The sequence below is a fragment of the Dreissena polymorpha genome, chromosome 12, assembly GCF_020536995.1.
Source record: "Dreissena polymorpha isolate Duluth1 chromosome 12, UMN_Dpol_1.0, whole genome shotgun sequence".
NCBI classification, from domain to species: Eukaryota; Metazoa; Mollusca; class Bivalvia; order Myida; family Dreissenidae; genus Dreissena; species Dreissena polymorpha.
In genome coordinates, this window is record NC_068366.1 from 26,763,761 (window position 1) to 26,775,984 (window position 12,224).

The 12,224-nt window shown below is 33.6% G+C and overlaps 1 long non-coding RNA gene across 2 annotated transcripts; it reads right to left on the reverse strand.

Moving 5' to 3' along the window:
• Positions 1-6,924: 6,924 nt before the first annotated feature.
• On the reverse strand, positions 6,925-11,677 carry LOC127853768 (uncharacterized). Of its 2 annotated transcripts, XR_008036743.1 has the most exons (5): positions 11,558-11,677; positions 9,784-10,045; positions 9,107-9,247; positions 8,485-8,658; positions 6,925-7,487 (listed from the first exon to the last, which is right to left on the reverse strand). It is a non-coding gene; the product is annotated as an uncharacterized LOC127853768 (long non-coding RNA). The 2 variants fall into 2 exon arrangements; XR_008036742.1 differs by lacking the exon at positions 11,558-11,677 and having other exon boundaries at positions 9,784-10,113.
• Between the last annotated feature and the right edge of the window lie 547 nt (positions 11,678-12,224).

A 12,224-nucleotide genomic window follows, 5' to 3' on the forward strand; every position in this document is an offset into this window, starting at 1 on the left:
AGACTGGAACAATCTGGTGTTTGTGACCATAGTACAATAAAACATAGGAGTAAATAGGATAGATATAAATAAAACACTAGAAATTAATTTAAAAAAAGAACATCAATCAGATGAATGCTTACGCGCACGTTATGACTTTAGACGGCACCTGGCCATACCAACTTGTAAGGAGAGAGTTTACACTTAAAGCCTGTATTAGGCCATAGTCTGGTAAGAGTCTTGTTCGGGACAAATGGTCACTCGAATATTGGCACTGTACGTTGAGCAGTTAATACCAGGCCGCTACCTTGGCTGATCACGTGTCCAATGTGTAAGGAGATGGTACGTGACAATATCAGCTAATAATGGCAGCTAATTGTGAATTGATAATGCGAAAGTACGTAGTCCGGGAAAACTCTCATTCGAGACTATTGGTCACTCATACTAGGGCACTGTACGTTGTTAATTTATGCAAACGCTTAGTTCGATGAATGGTCACGGTAGGTGACTCTAACTGTTGTGTTGAATATTTTGGCCTCATAAACTAGGCAAATAACATTAATAATTTAATGCAAACGATATAGTTGCTGAATGGCCAGGTGCATGTGACGTATTTAAACGGAACGTGAATTTATAAAAGGTGTGTGCGTAATCTACAAGTACGTGTTATTCCATAGTCCGGAAAACTTGTTTGGGAATTTTGTTTCTCAAACTTGGTCGCTGCTAGTAAAGTTCAGTGTTAATATAAGAGCTGCAAGCAAATCCGTTGAATGGATGTATTTATGGTCACGTGCAAGCGCTGTACTTAGACGACATATGACCATATGGGTTAGGTGCATGCTTGTGTAAACTCAAAGAACGTTTCAGACAAAAGTCTTGAAAAACATTTGAATGATTCTTTGACACTGATACATTTAACATTATTACTAAATTCGATTAACGATCACGTGTCCAAGATGTATTAAGACTACATGTAACCATATCAGTTGGAAAGGTCGTTGTGTTTTCTTAACGGACGTAGTAGCCCACAGTTCGGAAAAACTCGTTTTAAGGGACTTTGTGCACTGCAACATGGGCACTGTTCTTTATAGTTGATATATAGTCTATGCATAAATGCAACTGATTAATCGTTGAATAATCTATTGTTTAAGACGTTTGTCCACTGGAACAAGGCCACCGTACGCTACAAAGCTAATATACCTGAAAAAATCGATGAATGGCCACTAGCGCTATACGGCCAGTGACTATTTAGCAGCGTGCAGCATTGTGTATTATTTAAGCACGTGTTTGTTATTGTCCGGATTTTGTTTCTAGTGACATTTTGACACTGACACTTGGGCACTGAACGTTAAAAGATTAAATGAAAATACTTAATTGGATGAATGGGTGGGTGCACTTGTCGGTTATGAGTTGACACTTTATTGCGGATACGATTCGATGTTTTTAAAGTAACCGAAAATGGACTGACTACACAAGATGTATAATTGTTGTTAAGATAATATTCCCATAATGATGAACATTACCGATACCATTCTAGATATGTGTTTCTTCATTTTCAAACATAAAATAAGAATACCTGCTTTATTTGCAATGACTTAGTAACATGTTTGGATAATCTATATCATATATTATTAAGTTGAGTAAATATCACAAGACTTATGGATAATTATGCTCCAGAATGTCATTTATTATTACGGATATATTAGAATGGTACATACAAAGCCTAGAAGACATTGTCAAAAGTATAATATAAAACTACGTACATAATATAGTTAATATACAAAAACAATACTTAAACACACAGTGAACACACAATATTTTTTGCAGACAAAAATGTTGTTGTGAGGATATCTTCCAGGCAAACTTCATATGAGCATACCTTGCCTCCAATGTAAAGTGAGGAAGGTCATTTTAAAGCCTTTTTCAGTGTCTTCTCTCTAGCGATTGTTCTGTTTCGGAGATCTTGTTGTCGGTTTCAGTAGCAGCTCATCAAAATGTATAGGGCAATGCAAGGAAGTGGTGGAATGCGTCGGAATTTCTCTCCTGAGTTGCAGCATGGGTGGATCATACACACCAAGGTGGGGTCTTCTCTCATAAGCTCCAGCATGCGTGGATCGTACAAACCAAGGGGGGGGGGGGGTCTTCTTAGGATCCACGACCTCACAAAATGGGTACGCTGCCTCCTTCCTAGTCTTTTCTTTCTCCATAAGTTTCACATTCTAGGTCTGACGATTGCTTTGATTTATAAAAAGGCAGGTCCCGTCTGGCTTCCTGGGCGACGTGACAAAAAACAAACCGTAAAATGTGTACTCCGTGAAGGCTTGATTTGCAATGGAGATTTCCAGAGGATGCTTGCTTTTGTTACAGTGAAGCGGCAGTTTGAAAGGGCATTTTGAAAAAGAACTGCTCTTATAAACGGACGAATTCGCAACCTTTCTTTGTGAGTAACGTGTCGAAAGAAAAATATTAAACGATATAAGAAAAACTTGTAAAAGTATTAACAAAAATACAATCAAGTCGATGATTAACCGGGCGAGTGCTACGTTTAATTCATTTATTTAAATAAAACTTCCGTAGATATACATGTTAATGAGTTGTATTACTGTTGAAACATAAAATTATTGTAGAATAAGTGTTAACAATTTCACACAATCACACTCATCGATAGTGTCCGAATGTTAGGAAAAAATATATTGCGTTCAAAACAAAAATCTACGCTGAAAAAATATAATATTGTAAGGAAAGTAAGTCGAAATTAAGTTAAAACCGTCCATTCGGCATTCTGAAGAATATCGTAAATACATGAACAATTGTAACTGTTGTTTATTTGTTTGAAGTGTAAAACGTTTCAATAAAAGTACCAAGTCCAAAAAAAGGTGATAATGGCTGCGTTTTGTCTATTTAATGTTGTTTTTTTACGTAATTGCTGAGTTCAAGATTTATAGGCGAGTAAATGCTGCATCGAGCTAGCATTTAATTGAGATTCTCGTAAACTAAACTAAAGTAAATTAATAGTCTTCGGAAACATCGTGCTTAGCAGTTAAATGCTAGTTCCATTGAACATCTTACCGACCACTGTTATTGTATTGTTTAGTAAAATATAATCTCTATAAGTTAACGAAAGTAAACTAAATTGGTTATCAATTGCATTTTCATTAATAACGTATTTTTTCATATTACACAACTACTGTTTTCAACGATGTGAAATGGAATTATTTGTAAGTTTTGCCAACGTAGTAATTTCACAAAACAACCGAAAAGGCATATAAAAAACTGAAAAGTGTATTGAAACACTTTTGAAATCAAATTTCAATATAGGTTGAACTTTCTACAATATGATTATTTTTTTTTAACTTTAAAAACTCATCAACAATTATATAAAATATAATATTGTTCACTTTATTCTTTTCGGTGGATGTGACACGATACTTTGTAAAAACTCATCATTTTCACAATCTGTGACTCAACACAAAACACACACATAGCATAATATGCATGTAAGCTATATTGAGTAAATTTATAAAAGCTTACACGCCCCATTTTAGATTAAGGAAATTTTTATTTTTGTCCTGCTGCATATTCATCCATCATTATTCATCAAATTTTGTTTCGTTTACCTGTTAGCAAAATAATGTTAAAAGTATGGTAGTCGTAATTATGTCTGTATGTTTCACTAGAAAGTCGCTTTTCAACGGTAATGATTTCGAAAAAAATGCAATTGTCATGATAAAGGGCAAATTATTAACATAAAAGAAATTTTTGTATTTTGTTCGTTTGATGAAATAAATAAAGGTTTCTAAAATACGGTAATTAGACAGAATAAGGAATACAGGGAAGATCAAGCCAAATTAATTTGACAACCTAACCTAAGGTTATTAAACATCTTGATTTGAATGGTGTACAATGTATCGTGTACCAATATGTATATTTAATTTATATTATGAAATAAAGCACAAATAGCTATGTTGATTATAAAAGGGAACTGTTCGCAGATTTTGGCATGAATTGAAGTTTCTCATTAAATGCTTTATATTGATAAATGTAAACATTGGATCTCAAAAGCTCCAGTAAAAAACAAGAATACAATTAAAGACAGAAAACAAGTAACCTTCAACTGGGCTCGAACCACTGACCCTGGAGTAAAAGTGTAACGCTAAGACCACCCGGCCATCCGTGCTTATACAATGAGTGATGAATTTTATACTTTATATAAGCAATCCACGTAGTGTCACAAAATATAATGACAACAACATAACTCTCCAAATTAATCAATTTGTTCGCGTTGCAACGCTTTATAATTTTTAGGTATTTAAATCGTCAACAGATGAATATTATGGATATTTTAAAGCATAGTTAAGTTTCCTCACAAATATTAGAACTAGAACACAAATATGGGAATCTGATTTTTTTTTTAACTTTTGTCAATTTACCAAAACGTGAAAAGGTCCCTTTAAGGATGTTCGATCGTTTTGTGAAAATTTTCAAAATATCCGGAATGCTATAATTTTTTGTATGGTGATTAATGAATCTGTATCTGAAATTAATATAAAATAAAAAAGAGAGGTCACCGTGAATAATTTTGAGATAACGAAGGTTTTTAAATGCCATGTGCGTTTGAAAAAAGGTCATTTTTGTGGGGCATAAATTTGGGGGTACGGTAAAATGTTTTTGTGTAATACATTTAAAATGGCATAATAGTATTGAGATTGCATTAGATTAGCAACTGTAACATGTGTATTATCATAGTGAACAGTTTTAAAACCAAAAATTATGGAAATCGTAAAAAATAATGAGAAATAAGTATGACTAGTTTTTTGTTTGTTTTGAATTTTTATTGCACAGTTCAAAATAGATAACATGCAATACAGATACATATTTCTGTTGATGTAATATTCATATTCATTTGAAGTTCTCAATAATTAAAGGAAACTAGCTAAGCATTAAAATGAAGTAAAGAAATTGATAGGTCACCGTGGATTTTTTTTTGCTATAGAAATTTTAATATGGACTTAATTTCAAAAATACAATGACTAACATTGTAATAGTAATTAAAACATATCTATATAATAACTGCTCCATAACAATTAAATTATCAACTGAAATGTGATACACGTAGAAATATTTATAATGTATATTGTTATGAACATATTTCAGATGTAACAACTGAAAAAACAATGTTGATGTTCAAATAAACATCTTAAATTAACCCACCCACCTGTTACCCATGTTGTTGGTTGTAAATTGAACATATGTACTAGGTATTTTAAAATTATTTTTAGAACTGTGTGATGTGTATTTAAAGACAAGAGGCCATGATGGCCCTGTATCGCTCCACTGCTGAAAAAAGACTGAAACAAATATTCTCCGCATGTGCAGATACTTAAATATAGGCCCTATTTAAGCACATGTACAATTTTGTGACCACCTGGGCTGGGTCAAATTTAACCCCAGGGGCATAATTTGAGCAAACTTTGTAGAGGACTACTATATCTCACTCCATACAAAATGTGGTGGCCCTAAGTCTTAGATGTAGAGTTAAGGACAAGAATATTTTTAACGTTTTCAAAAAATAAGCAAGATACAAGCGTATATAATGTTCAATTTTGTGACCCGCGGGTCAGGGTCAAATTTGACCCAAAGTAACAAACTTGGTAGATGACTTTAAGATGTTCCTGCATACCAAATTTGGTAGCCATAGTCAGAATGGTTTTCGACAAGATTTTTAAAGATTTCACAAAATAGGTGCTTTATAAGCGTTTATTAAATTTTGTGACCCCCCGCAGCAGGGTCAAAGTTGACCCCAGAGGCATTATTTGAACAAATTTGGTAGAGGTTTATAAGATGTCACTACATTCCAAATTTGGTAGCCCTAGGCCCATTAGATATGGACAATTTTTTTTTAAAGTTTTCACAAATTAAGCACTTTATAAGCATATGTTCAGTTTTGTAACCCCCGGGGCAGTTTCAAATTTAACCCAAGGGGCATTATTTGAACAAACTTGGTAAAGAACTATTACATGTCACTACATACCAAATTTGGTAGCCCTATGCCATACTAATATGAACAAGAAGATTTTTAAAGTTTTCACAAAAAATGCCTAATATAAGCATACGTTCAATTTTGTGACCCTCAGGGCAGGGTCAAACTTGACCCTAGGGGCATAATTTGAACAAACTTGGTAGAGGACTATAAGATGCCACTACATACCAAATTTGGAAGCCCAAGGCCCAATGGTTATGGACGAAAAAATATGTGAAGTTTTCACAAAATAGACCCTATATAAGCATATGTTCAATTTTGTGACCCCGGGGCAGGGTCAAATTTGACCCCAGGGGCATAATTTGAACAACGTTGAAAGAGGAACATTCCTAAGAAATTTCATCACAATTGGACCAGTAGTTTAGGAGAAGAAGATGTTTAAAGAAAACGTTCAGGCACGCACGCACGACGGACACAGAATCATAACATAAGCCCCGCTGGCCTTTGGCCAGTGAAGCTTAAAACAACAAAGAATACAATAAGCTGGGAAATTATGTTTCACACACCATCTGTGGTTTAATGCACTGCCAAAAATATCTTACAACTTAGGTGAAACATGAGAAATACAACTGACATAAGAATCACAACTATGTTCGTCATCGAGAAGGAAAAACAATTATGTAACAGCTATTAGATTTCATAGCTTATCTATATACAAGATGCAAATTACAATTGGTTAGATGTCAGGCAACAAATAACTCGCTATTGTACATATTATTTTCTCTGATTTTGTTACTCTGATTTGTCCGTTTGTAACCTCTGACAGGGGGCTTCTCAAACCACTCAGTCCGTTTCTTTTTGATACAGGACTCAAATGTTTAAGTTGAAATCCACTTCCTGCAACTTTCCTTGCAACACCTTGACTTATAACTTTTGTATCAATTATGGTTTGTAAAGATTTGATGTTGGAAGCAACATTTAGTTACACATTGTATGTTAACACTGCTCGGTAAAAGCTGAATGAATATTTGTTAACAATTTTTGGTCAACAGGAACAGAGTTCACTAACTTTTGTAAAGCTAAAATATCCTGTATAGCGCCATGTGCCATGTATAATTCACCAATGACGTCTTTAACTAAATGTTCCCGCTTATATGATTTCATATTTGGTAATATTTCCTTTAACATTTTTAAGTATCTAAAAAGCCACAAATATTTTGCTGAAACTCAAACATTTTTCAACAAGTATGGATAGCACGGAGCAACACTTTACAATCAAAAGACTCTATATTATGCCCAACTGAAATAATTGGTGAACATTTCTGTAAGAATGTTATAAAACTTGTCAATGCAGATTTGATGGGGACAGCTGTTACTGTTTGTCTCTTGACAAGCATAGAGTCGCTAACAACTGTCACTCCAGTTATTTCTGACGCTTGCAAGGAAATCTTCTTCTCATGAATCACATATGTTGAAAATTGACCAGTTGAATGCACTGCAGCTATCTGAATTATGTGAGAAGTGTGCTCTGAAAAAACAAAACAAAAATTTTAAATAGAAATTGCACAAAATCCATTTTAGCCCCGTTAATCACAGAGCCCTGGGTCGCTCCCCCAAGTACAATGTAAACTTCTTAAAATACATTTGAAGTGTTTACAATAAATATAAAAGGGAAAAACATTGCCCCCCACCAGGACAGGACTTTTTTTTAAGCTTAATGTGAACAATCGTAGAAGAGGTTCCTTCACATTCATTCTCTATGCATTGTGGTTTAAGAGAATTTTCAGTTGAAGGGTTATTGATCGGAAACAATTTTCACACTTATTGTGACCTTTGACTAAGTGACCATAATTTAAATGGGGGTTATATACTGTCCAATTATCCCTATGCACATGGAGAGTAAAAAGCCAATCAGTGAAAAAGTTGACAAATTATTGATCGGAAACTTAATGATCTACCCACAGACAAACATCCAGCAAAACAATATTAACTCTCTCTTCCAAGGGGGGCATAATAACTGTTATTATGAAAATTGAAACGCTCTTTTCTTCCATTCATGGATATATCAAAGTAAGTTGTTGGCATCTAATGATCTTATGTATTCATAAATCTGAAGAAGCGAAGAGAAGAGTGTTTAAATTCTTAAATGATGCACAATAATGTACTAAAGCCAGTTGTGGGTAATGTAACATTGCATCATCTTAGTGGTATTTACTATCATTTTATCAATAAAGATTAAGAATGATGTATTATATGAAAGCAAAATGAGAAATTAGTCTGAACATAACTCTTGTTGCAATTCAATCATATGCTAGGTTGACCAACAATTCACACGATATCTCTTACACATTGAGTTACTCAGCAGTAGCAGGTTGAATTATGTTATACATGTAAGTAAATATGTATATTTTTTAATAGAAGTTCAACTTTGGAGATTTAGAGTACCTAAATACCTGAATTGGACCAAGATAAACTTCTGTATGTGCAACACTGTGAATAAGGAATATGTTAAAAATAAACTTTACCTAACCCTCTTGTTTCCAAATCAAAGAAAACAAATTCCTTCCCAGTAGTGTCTAGCCCTGCTGGACCAGGCTTGGGTATAGGTGGGGGTATAGTTGTAACTTCAACGTCTTGGTCCTCTATGTTTGAACTGTATGTTGGTCCCGCTCGTACTTCTTGCACTGTCCTTTGAATGCCTGAACAGAAAAACAGAATTTCAAATTGGAAAATTTGCTTGCACCTTCATGGGTTATCTCCGATTTTTATTTAAAGAAATGATTACACAGCACATTAATGCTTTTACAATAATCAATTTACAAACATTAGCATATGCTTTTAAATGTTACTACTACTTTGCATATATAATTGATGGATCTATTGATACAATCTACAACAAGAAATGTGTCCACACGACACGGATGCCCCAAACTCCAACTTTGTATCTATATAAAAAAATAATCCATACAATTGTAAGAAACCCAGTTTGGTGAAGATCGGATGAAAACTACTTAAATTAGAGAACAGGCACGAAAAGTGTGAGGGACTGACCGACCAACGGACAGTGCGAAAACTATGTCGCCAATTGGGGGCATACAAATGAAGAATACTGTGTTTTAAATATAAAATGCCCATAATTAAAAATACCGTTCGAGTTTTAAGTCTTATGCGTCACTGTTTTGCTGCACGAGTAACAGCTATAGCCTTTCTTTTTTTGTGCTGAAGGTCATGGAGAAGGGCCAGTTTCGATGTGAAAGTCCCAGGTGAAACACCCAGTTTTTGATTTACCTGAAACAGATTGCAGTAAATGACAGAACAGTTGACAATGCACAATGCTAGAATATGCTTATGCGGAATAAAATAATATGAAATAATGTCACTAATTTACAAAAGTTACAACATTTTATAAGACCTAGTGATCTACATACACACAAATAATAATTAATGCAAGTCCTTTATTTTCAAAACCAATACGTATTTGACAAATTGAGAATATTTATGTTTTGTAAACTTGTAAAATTTCATATTTATTACCGGTATTAATAACTAGGACTGCAGGAAGAAAATAAACTTATGTCACTTTAAAATATACATGTTTAACTAAGGACAACCATTCACATTCTACTGTAATTGTGTTTACTGGCAGTAAATCAGACAAAATATGAAGGAAAAATATAGCAAGTACAATATAAAAAATGTATGCATGTAGACTACACGCGAATTACTTAGAGATAACTATCTGAATGTATTCAAAAGTATCAGTAATTTAGACAATAAATCATGATATAATGCACCAATGTACCAAAAAGACAAAGAAGTCTTACCCAAATGCAAGCTTTGTGATCATGTCATAAACTCTGCCATGTTTCCGTCCAGTAGCCGCATTATTTACTGCACCACAATTGCTAAACTGTATGTCCAAAACACATGCCTGTCCGAAATCCATGCTTTCTACAGTGTTAAGTAAATTCATGGGCACTTGACAAGCACTGCATGCTAAAAGCGATTCGGTCAATGTGTCGAGTTCAACGACACGTCTACCAATTTTATATCCAACTAGCATCGCTGTTGTCACATGTGGTCACGCTTACCAACGAACCGATAGAAAAATCGTCAAAATAACAGTGGTCATACCGGAAATCCTGATTGTCGGTGGAAATCGGTCATACTAAATACCACTAAGGACCACTAAGGACCACTAAGGACCGCTAAGGACCACTAAGGACCGCTAAGGACCACTAAGGACCGCTAAGGAACCACTAAGGAGGTCCAAATGACCACTAAGAAGACATTTATGTAATATGTAGTGATACGGGGGTAATTAGGATATATATTTGTGCTTCTCTTGGTCAGTCATTTCAAATATTGATAATTGAAAAATAAAATTAGTTGATAAAAATTGTTTTAATCTTCAACCAGTGAAATAAAAAGGGTCTAAGTGTTGTCTAACTTTGTGTATTGGACGCCGTTTATTAGCTTAACGTTTTGATTAAGCTTTTGTTTTGTTATATGGTTAAATGGGCTGAACGTGTGTTATAATAACGTGTCTTTGCCAATAGTAGCATTTTATTTAGTTAAATGCGTTACAAATAAAAAGAAGGTAAACAAAGTACAACAAGATATTTCATTTATAATTTCTTGTTAATTTTTTGTTATATATTTATTATCAATAGCGTCTACATCATATCTATAATTATATTAACAGGTGACAAAATATGTATTTTACTTTTGATTTTGCATATGATATGTAAACAGTAAAATAATGTCTCAAAGTAACACACTGTCAAACAGTGCCCCAGATAAGCTTCGTATCTGCGTCTTTCACCCTAATTAAGTGTTTAAAATTGCGAAGAAATACAATATAATGTGTATTGAAACGTAACCATTTTGACTTTAACGCAAATGTGTCAAATTGAAATCAATTTGCAACGGATTCATTGATTAAGACAAAGCTAATTTTTTACATCCAAAAAAATCCATAATAAGTAAAATTTAAAACAACATTATACTTAAATAAAAAAGAACAATGCATTATTTCATAATACCATAAGTTCATTATTAATTAAATAAATATTTCAGATTCTGCCTGTTTATCATTCATTTTTGTGTGATCTAATACATATTCAGAATCACTCTTGGTTTACTATTATAGTAATACTTTTATATCCTTTTGCTATTGTATTGTTTCTATTTTGTATGTGTTAATAAATATAAATATATTATAATTATGATGCATTGAATTTTATTTTTAAAAGTGATAAAAATTTCCAGTTTTTTTCAGTTTAGTTCATAAAATCTGGGTTATTTTACTCCCAAGTGATGAGCTAAATAGTTGTTGTATTGTATAGCATCTTTTTGCATTCAAGAATTGATAAAAACGTCATTAGTGGTAATCTGGACCTCCTTAGTGGTCCTTAGTGGTTCTTTAGTGGTCCTTAGCGGTCCTTAGTGGCCCTTAGTGGTCCTTAGCGGTCCTTAGTGGTCCTTAGTGGTACTTAGCGGTCCTTAGTGGTCCTTAGTGGTATTTAGTAGGACCCGTGGAAATAGTCTTTCTATTGAAATCCACATTGTTCTTTTGAACGTTGTTGTTTTCAATACCTTTTAAGTTTCGTTTTGTATTCCGAATTATATCCAAATTAGACATTTTAAATGAAAATTATTAAGCCAAGTATCTGATTCTCATTGTTGACAAATTATCGTTTCGTTATCAATAGACGCTTGCATTTGCACAGAAAATAACATCTACGGCGTAAGCAAGCGTTTCATCGATGTCGATCACGAAGTGACGTCAAGCAATCGAACGCTTGGTTTCAATGCAGTAAATCTCGAAAATATGTAAATGCCGAAAATTTGAAGGCGCATTATCAAAACAGTAAAACTAGAATTTACACTCGTTTATTCCAATCTGATATTTTGAAACCGTGAAAATATATAAAGGTTTTTAATTTTCACGATATAGTGAATCAATTACCGTAAAGTGGAAACGATCGAACATCCTTAAAGTTCAATATGTGTTGCAATATATGTATCCCGGAAAAAGCAATTTTTTGGAAAAACCCACTAATCTGCTGGTACAAATAAACATGACCCATTTATAATCCTTTCAAAATCACAGACCGTATCAACCGTTATAATTTAAAGTAAACTATCATTGGTTGATTTAATGGACCAGCGTTGTTTGTACCGGGGTGATTAGTGGGTTTTTCTAAACTCGTGCTTTTCCGGGATAGATCTATTAACGTAACAGAAGATATGTTTGTGTAGA